Below are 7,381 nucleotides of genomic sequence, written 5' to 3'. Positions count from 1 at the left end.
TAAGATCAGTGATACTCCCTCACGCCCTCCCTTAGCACCAGATCACCCTTGCTTTTCTCCTCACAGCTCAGAGAGCAGGTACGAGAATAGGAAACACAAGGGCACCCCAAACACCCAAATGTCCATAGGGCTGCACTGTCCCCCATGGCAGTTACTCACCCCATGAGGCTCTTCAGGTGAATTCAAACTGAAGAAGATTAAAACTCCAACCCCCAGTGGCACTAGCCACATTTCAAGCACACATTACTACATGCGGCCAATGCAGATACAGACCACTCCCTTCGTTCCTGAAGGTTCTGGAGGCCAGCGCTGCTCCAGGGGACTGGACGCAGGGTGAACTGGATGTGTACTTCAGATCGATAGCCAGTCCACGCAGCTCGGCAGGTGCTTCCCTGGGTGAACATCAGCGGAGATTATCCAAGTTTCTGGAGCTTGCATGGCACTGTTTTCAAGGATTTCCACAGCACGTGGACTCCCTCGGGCCCCAGGTCATTTCCTAGCAGGGTCAGATTAACCAGGCTTTGACTGCTTCTGAGAACAGAAGAAAGATGCTGGCAGCAAGCAGACATCAAATTGCATTTCTCCAACCTGGGGGTGATGAGAAGGAAGCATGAAAGACAGTCATCTGAGATGGGGGAAAATAGAAATGAAAGTGAGACAAAAGCTAGGAAAAATTTTTGCTAGTAACAGACCAGCTAACAGGGACTGCTTATCACACGTCAGTTTTCCAAATGCTTACACATGACTAGTTCAATCCATATGCCAATCCTATAAAGGTGGGCAGTATCTTAAACCCCATCTTCCAGATGAAGAAACGAGTGCAGCCTGCCCAAACGTGAAGAAACAATTTTAGTATAAAGTGGATGGGAGTTTATATACAAGGCCCTCGAAAGGACTGATAGGATTACAACCCCTTCATTACACTTTTTCATCCTGTTCCTAAATTCAGCAATACAAAATCTGAGCCTACGGGTGGCTGGCTACTAGGAACACAATGACAATAGTGACCAAGCGTGTTATAGCAGTTTAACATAGCGGGAATTCCCACTTAAGTCTATAAGGAAATGGGACATGGCTACATGTGTAAAATGTGGCACGTGAAATTCAGACCGAAGGATTATATTTCTTTGGGTTGGAGCAGGTGGGCAGGCTCCTGAGGATGCTTCAGGTAAGAGTTCCCCTGGACGGACAGGAAGAGCATGGTGTGAGAAAACCGTGGGTATGGGCGTCAAACACCTGCATCCCAGCGTGTCTGGTCTAACGCTGCCAGGGGGCTTTTACGACCCCTTATTACATACTGTTGACCTGGGTCGTGCACCTGTAAGAGCATTCCTTCAGTCTTTAGGCCAGTGTTCTGTCAGACGTGATTTCTCCCCCACAGGAGGCTAGGTGATGCCTGAAGACCAGGGAGGTGCCACCGGCATGCGGTGGGCGGGGCCCAGGGGTGCTGGCCAACACCCTTGGAGGCACAGGACAGCCCCCAGAGCAGAGGACCACCCTGCCCACCATGTCACTCTGACACTGAGTATCACTCAGCTGGCTCTGAGAAACCCTACCTGGACTGTAAAGGTGGGACCCTGTGTGCACAAACGCAGGACACACCGGCCCCTCCTTCGAGGCTACACTGCAGAATGAAACCTGATGAAAGGGGGCCAATATAAGGAAGGGCGGCAATAGGACACACTTCATCCGTGTCCCCCACTTCTGCCTCCAGGAGAAGCACCAGGAGAGCGGAGGCTTGAAACCAGACCCCCATTCTTTTGAAAGCATAAATATGTCCCTGATATACTTGTATACACCCAGTGGCTTCTCCTTTACCTATAGGATAAAGGATATTGCACCTGAAGATGCTCCTTGAAGAATAGGGATGAGATGAAAAGCATTGGCTTTTGATTTATCTCACTTGGTGCAATGCCCTTGCGGTCCAGCCATGTTATTGCATCAGCACAATTTCCACCCCATGAGAAATACTGTGTGATCTCATCTGTGTGCGGAACCTAAAAGAGCCAAACTCATGGAAGCAGAGAGTAGAGTAGTGGTCACTGGGGGCCCAGGGAGGGAAGTGGGGGATGCTGGTCAAAGCACCATGTCCTGCCACCGCTCGCCTCGCTGCCTTCTGCTCTTCCGCGTTGCAGGTGTTGTTTCCCAGCCAGGCTCTCCCCGTGTCCCTTGTTTTGTCGCCCGGTGCCGGGCTCTCTCCACCGTTAGCTTCTCTTCTCTCCGCAGTCACAGGCGAGCCCCCCAGTGGACCCCACCGTGGGGACCAGCAGCGCACCGGAACTCACTAGAAATGCGCATTGTCAGGTTCCTTCCCGGAAACTACTAAGCCGGAAACCCGGGGCGTGGGCCGCCCCTCGTTAAGCCCTGAAGTTGAAAGTCAAGTGGGTTGAAGGAAGGACCTGCCATTGGTCTTGGGGGACAAAGACAGACTGCAAACGTCTGCACAGGAAATCCGCTGAAGGAAATGCTGACATGCGAGTAGGGGTGGCGGCTGCTGTGGACTTTCGGGCCTGCGTAGGCCACGTTTCTTCTGCAGTGTTTGTATTTTAAGTTGCATTTGGGGCATGACTTGTAGTAAAACTTCCCCCTTTTGAGTTTTGGCGAACAGTTGGATGGCCGTCACCAAACTATATAGGGCAGTTCATCTAACCAAAAATTCCCCTCATGCCCATTTGTAGCCATCCTCCCCAACTCATCCCCTGGCCACCGCTGGCCCAGAAATGACTTCTCTGAAGGAATGCAATGGCTGCTTTTACAGGCCCACGTGACTGGATGGTGAGGTGCAGGTATTTGGGTGAACATTGCTGGTGGCACCTGGGAGGGCGTTTCCAGATGACATTAACATGTGATCGGTGGGAAAGCATTTGCCTCCCCGGTGTGGGGGTCTGTGAGGGGCCTGGAAAGAGCAGCAGATGGGAGGATGGGGCCCTCCAGCCTGGCTGTGGGCTGCAGGAGCCAGAACGCCCACCTGCTGGCCTCGGCGCTCCCAGCCCCCAGGCCTGAGGACCCAGAGGGAATCACCCCACCAGCTCTGCTGCCTGCAGACGGCAGGTCCTGGGACTTCTTGGCCCCTGTACGGCTCATAATAAATATTTCCTCACGATGAATTCCTCATAGTAAACACACAGGTATGCATATGAAGAGATGTTACTGTATTTTATTCTACGTCTATTAGCTCTGTTTCTACAGAGAGCCCTAACCAAGACAAGAAGTAACATTTTTGCAGAAACCTGGACATTAGGAGGGAACAGCTGAGCAACCCGACATGAGGCGGAGGTCCTGGCACAGGAACACCTGGGGCTGGCCCTGAGGTTGGGGAAGGGAGCCATGGCATACAGGCCCAAGGAGTGGCCCTCTCAGGTAGGGCCGGGAGGCCAGGGCTCTGGGTGTTGCTCTGAACACAGTAGGAAGTCATCACAGGGTTCCCAGCCCCACCGCACGCTGCCTGCGTCCTGGGAGCCTGGTGCCCCTGCCCCTGGGATGACAGCAGGCCTTCCCCCTGGCTGCCAAAGCTGACTTTGGAAAAGCAAGGCGTTCTAAAACTACCTCCCCAAGGGCGGAGGGCTGCACACAGAGCACGTGGCTCCTTGCCTCATCATCCAGGCCCCACAGCACCCCGAGGTTTACATGTCGCCATGAGGAGGCAGAGCAGCGAGGGGACAGGGGCCTCACCTGGAGGGGCCCTCGGGAGTCCTGTGGCATTGGGTGAGTCTGTGTGGGGTGGGCATCCACAGGGCGCTGATGACTCTGGACTCCCCATTTGACATTTTCTCCAGGGGCAACCCTTTCCCCGGGTCATGTAACACAGAATTCACCCCCCACCCACCCTGCCACGCTTTGCCACATTTTGGGTAAATGTGTGTGTATGTGAAGCCGTATGAATTCTGAAGCTTTAAGCCACAAGTAACGGCATACCTGGCCAAAGTCACTGGCTGGAAGTTTCCGGTTTCCAGCACCATGTCCAAGGCAGTGACCCCAGCTTAGCCCAGCCCCGCAGGAGGTCAGGGTCCCGGCCCCTCCTGCGTGTCCCTCAGGCCTCCCCTGAGGCTCACTGGCAGTGCAGCACCATCCTCATCTTTATAAAGATAAGCCGGCACGGAAAGCATGGGCTGGCAGGTTCTACGGCAGGGATTCACCCTCAGCACTGTTACCTCTGGGGCTGGGTGATCTCGTGTGGTGGGGCAGGGACCGTGCTGTGCACCATAGGAGGTTTTACCCACAAGGTGCCAAGGGGCACCCATGTGTCCAGTTGTGGCAACCGAAAATGACTCCAGACATTGCCGATGTTCCTGGGGCAGCCGCCCTGCCTGCTCTACATTAAATAGGAAGGCCTCCCTCAGAAGCCCCCTGGTCCCTGGACCCCAGCAGGCCCCACTGTTCACAGGGACCCCTAGACCTGCATGGGGTGCCACGGTCGGCACCACTCCTGGCTTCTCTGTAGCAGGGGGGCAGCTCTTTGCCAGACACCCGAGCGCATAGCTGCGTGCTTCACACCTGCCAGAACTTGGAAGCCACAGAGCTGCCCTCCGGCCAGGCGAATAGACAGGAGCTGTGGTCCATCCAGACGAGGGAGGGTTACTCTGCGCTAACACGAATGAGCTGGAGAGACACGGAGGAACTCAAATGCCTATCACCCAGCGAGAAAAGCCCATCTGAAAACAGTATGTCCTGTATGACTCCAACCCTGACATTCTGGAAGAGGCGACACTGGAGACAGAAAAGGGTGTGTGGTTATCCGGGGCTGGGGAGGTGGGAGGGTGGGCGGAGCACAGGGGGTGTTTAGGGTCGTGGCACTACTCTGTGTGACATTGTAACGCTGCGTTACACGTGCCCAAACCGTGGAATGCCCAACATGGAGAGCAACCCCTAAGGTGACCCGTGGGCTCCAGACTGTAGCGATGTCAGTGCGGGCCCATCGGGTTAACCGATGTGCCGCCTGGTGCGGATGCTGACAGTGGGGGGGCTGCACACAGGGGGGACGCCGAGGGAAATCTCGGTACCTTGCACTCTTCGGCTGTGAACCCAGAACTGCCCTAAAGAATAAAGTCTATCTCTATTTTTAAATAAAAAAGAGTGCCGCTGCAGTGTTTTACATTCTTGGGGAAACCAAGTGGGGTCTGGCCTGGCCAGTTCCTCAACTCCCACGAGCTGGGAATGTCTGTATCCATTAAATGTTTTTTTTCTTCATTTTTTTGCCCCAGGTCATTAGGGACTATGATTAAAAGCTGAAAGGGAGGAGGGAGAGAGAAGATTCCAGAACGTCATTTTTTTTAAAGCCCCTTCCACAACTGTTACGGACTGAATGTGCCCCCAAATCCCGTGCTGCAACCCTACTCCTGATGCCATGGTAGGAGGCAGGGCCTTTGGGGCCATCGGGTTAGATGAGGTCATGACAGGGTCATGTATACTTTCCATAAAGTAAAAACAGTAATGTGGCCTAGGATATTTGATTATTAATTTTTTGGCTAAATAAGAGTTTTCCACGTTTAAAAAAAGTCTATGTTATGTGCATTTTATCCCAATTCAAAAAGAAAAAAAGGAAACCGAAACAAGCTGTAACAGACCCTCATTTAAACGTTGCGTGAGCGCCAGCGGGGCGTCTTTCCGTTATTCACAGGACTGCGCTGTGCCCGGGCATCCGCACGGTGGCGACAGAGACCGGCGCTCGGGGCGGGGCGCCTGGGACCCCGCCGTGCCGGCCGCGGGGAGCTGCGCCCCGAAGCCTGGGGCTGGACTCTCACGGCGAGGTGGCTGAGGGCCAGGACGGTCCCCCACCCCCATGGGGAGCCGTCACACATCACCGGGCCGTGGGCAGTGGCTCTGCTTAAACGATGGTGTGTGGCTGCAACCCAGCGACAGACCTTGGGCCGTGCCTCCCCCGCTAGGCGGCTCGTCCCTCGTCTCAGGGAGGAAACAGCTCCTACTTCCGAGCATTAGCGTGACGATTCGACAAGATGATGGCTGTGAAGCGCCAGGCACATAGTAGGTACTCATTAAAGCGTGTCTCCCTTCCCAGGTTCTCGGATATTGGGCACCTGAAAACCCAGCCCGTGTCCCCTCACTGGGCGGGGCAAGCGCAGCCAACGCTGGGAACTCAGCCCGTCAGTCTGCCCCTGGGGGGTGCGGGGGGCGCCGCGTCTATCAGAAGCAAAAGCACGCCGGCCCCCTGCGCCCCGCTCGCCGGCGGGAACGAGTTCTGCCTGCGGCTTAGGGCCCAAGAAGCAGACGCACAGCCTTACCGAGCGCCAGGCTAGGACTGGGCGAGTAAAATGCTAATCCCGCCATGAAATGCTTTGAAAATTTTAAAGGAATAAGACGGTGCATATGGGCCTGTGATAATGAGTTATAAGAAATCTGTGCTTGGTCGTTCGGATGACCAAATATGTATTTCTCAGATATATTTGGTCTTCAGCCTATTTCCAAAAATGTTTCAGAGTCATAAAGGCGAAATGGGAGTCTTGTCAACAAGACTTTGGGACCCCTCCCAGGGTAGGCGCTGGCTGGGGGGGCCAAACCTGTGATCAGGAGGTGGGAGCACTCAGCCCCCGGCCCCTGAGAGGGGAGAAGGCAGGGACTGCAGGTGAGTCAGCCAAAGGCCAGTGACTTATCAATCATGACTGTGCCATGAAGCCCTCCCAAAAACCAGACAAGAGCGTTTTGCTCTTCAGCATCCACGAGTGTGGGGTCTGACCTCAGACGTGTGCACACAAACAAGCAACGGTGACCCGAATGAGCGGTTTCCCGGGGTGAACATTTAATTGGCACCTTGCCACACAGCCCAGGCTGGACGGGCATTCTGATGGGGATGGGGAGGGCAGGCCTTCAGGCTGCGAGGTCTGAGTTAAGAGCCCGGCTCCAAACAGGAGCTGTGTAATTTCGGCAAGTCACTTAACCTCTCTGTTCTGCTTCCCCATGGATAAGATGGAGACGGCTAGTCAGAGCTGAGGCACCATGCAGGGGGCACGATGCAGGGCTGGTAATGCTCTGGGGCCATGAACTATTATTAGTATTGTCATGCGCAACCGATGCTGAGTAGACACACCCGCAGTCTCCCTCTGAGTCTGGGAAGCACCAGGACGACCATAATGACAGTGTCAGCAGCGACCAAGGGACGTGTGTCCAGGTACATGGGCGGAGCAGGCATGCTCTCTACATCATGAAGTGAAGCTGCCCCCGGAGACTTAGAGAAGGAATTAACTCAGTGGCTGTACCCAGGCACTTAGACACCCCCAGTTCCCCCAGAAACAGGCACGTGGGACAGGCAAGCCCTTCTTTGCAGAGGAACCCGAGGGTCAAGGGGCTTAGCTGGCTGGCCTGGGGTCACACTACAGGTGGCAGAATGGACACTGGCCCTGAATCCCTCCTGCCTTCGGTGCCAGCT

At 54.8% G+C, this 7,381-nt stretch overlaps 1 long non-coding RNA gene across 2 annotated transcripts; it reads left to right on the top strand.

The window, feature by feature from the left end:
• The first annotated feature begins 2,670 nt into the window (after positions 1-2,670).
• Positions 2,671-5,044, top strand: LOC118932708 (uncharacterized). Of its 2 annotated transcripts, none has more exons than XR_005032852.2 (3): positions 2,671-3,128; positions 3,227-3,705; positions 4,502-5,044. It is a non-coding gene; the product is annotated as an uncharacterized LOC118932708 (long non-coding RNA). The 2 variants fall into 2 exon arrangements; XR_005032850.2 differs by having other exon boundaries at positions 2,671-3,360; positions 3,604-3,705.
• The last annotated feature ends 2,337 nt before the right edge of the window (positions 5,045-7,381 follow it).

Source organism: Manis pentadactyla, assembly GCF_030020395.1.
Source record: "Manis pentadactyla isolate mManPen7 chromosome 15 unlocalized genomic scaffold, mManPen7.hap1 SUPER_15_unloc_1, whole genome shotgun sequence".
NCBI lineage: Eukaryota > Metazoa > Chordata > Mammalia > Pholidota > Manidae > Manis > Manis pentadactyla.
The sequence above is the reverse complement of the archived record's forward strand: the minus strand, read 5'-3'. Positions and strand labels throughout refer to the sequence as shown.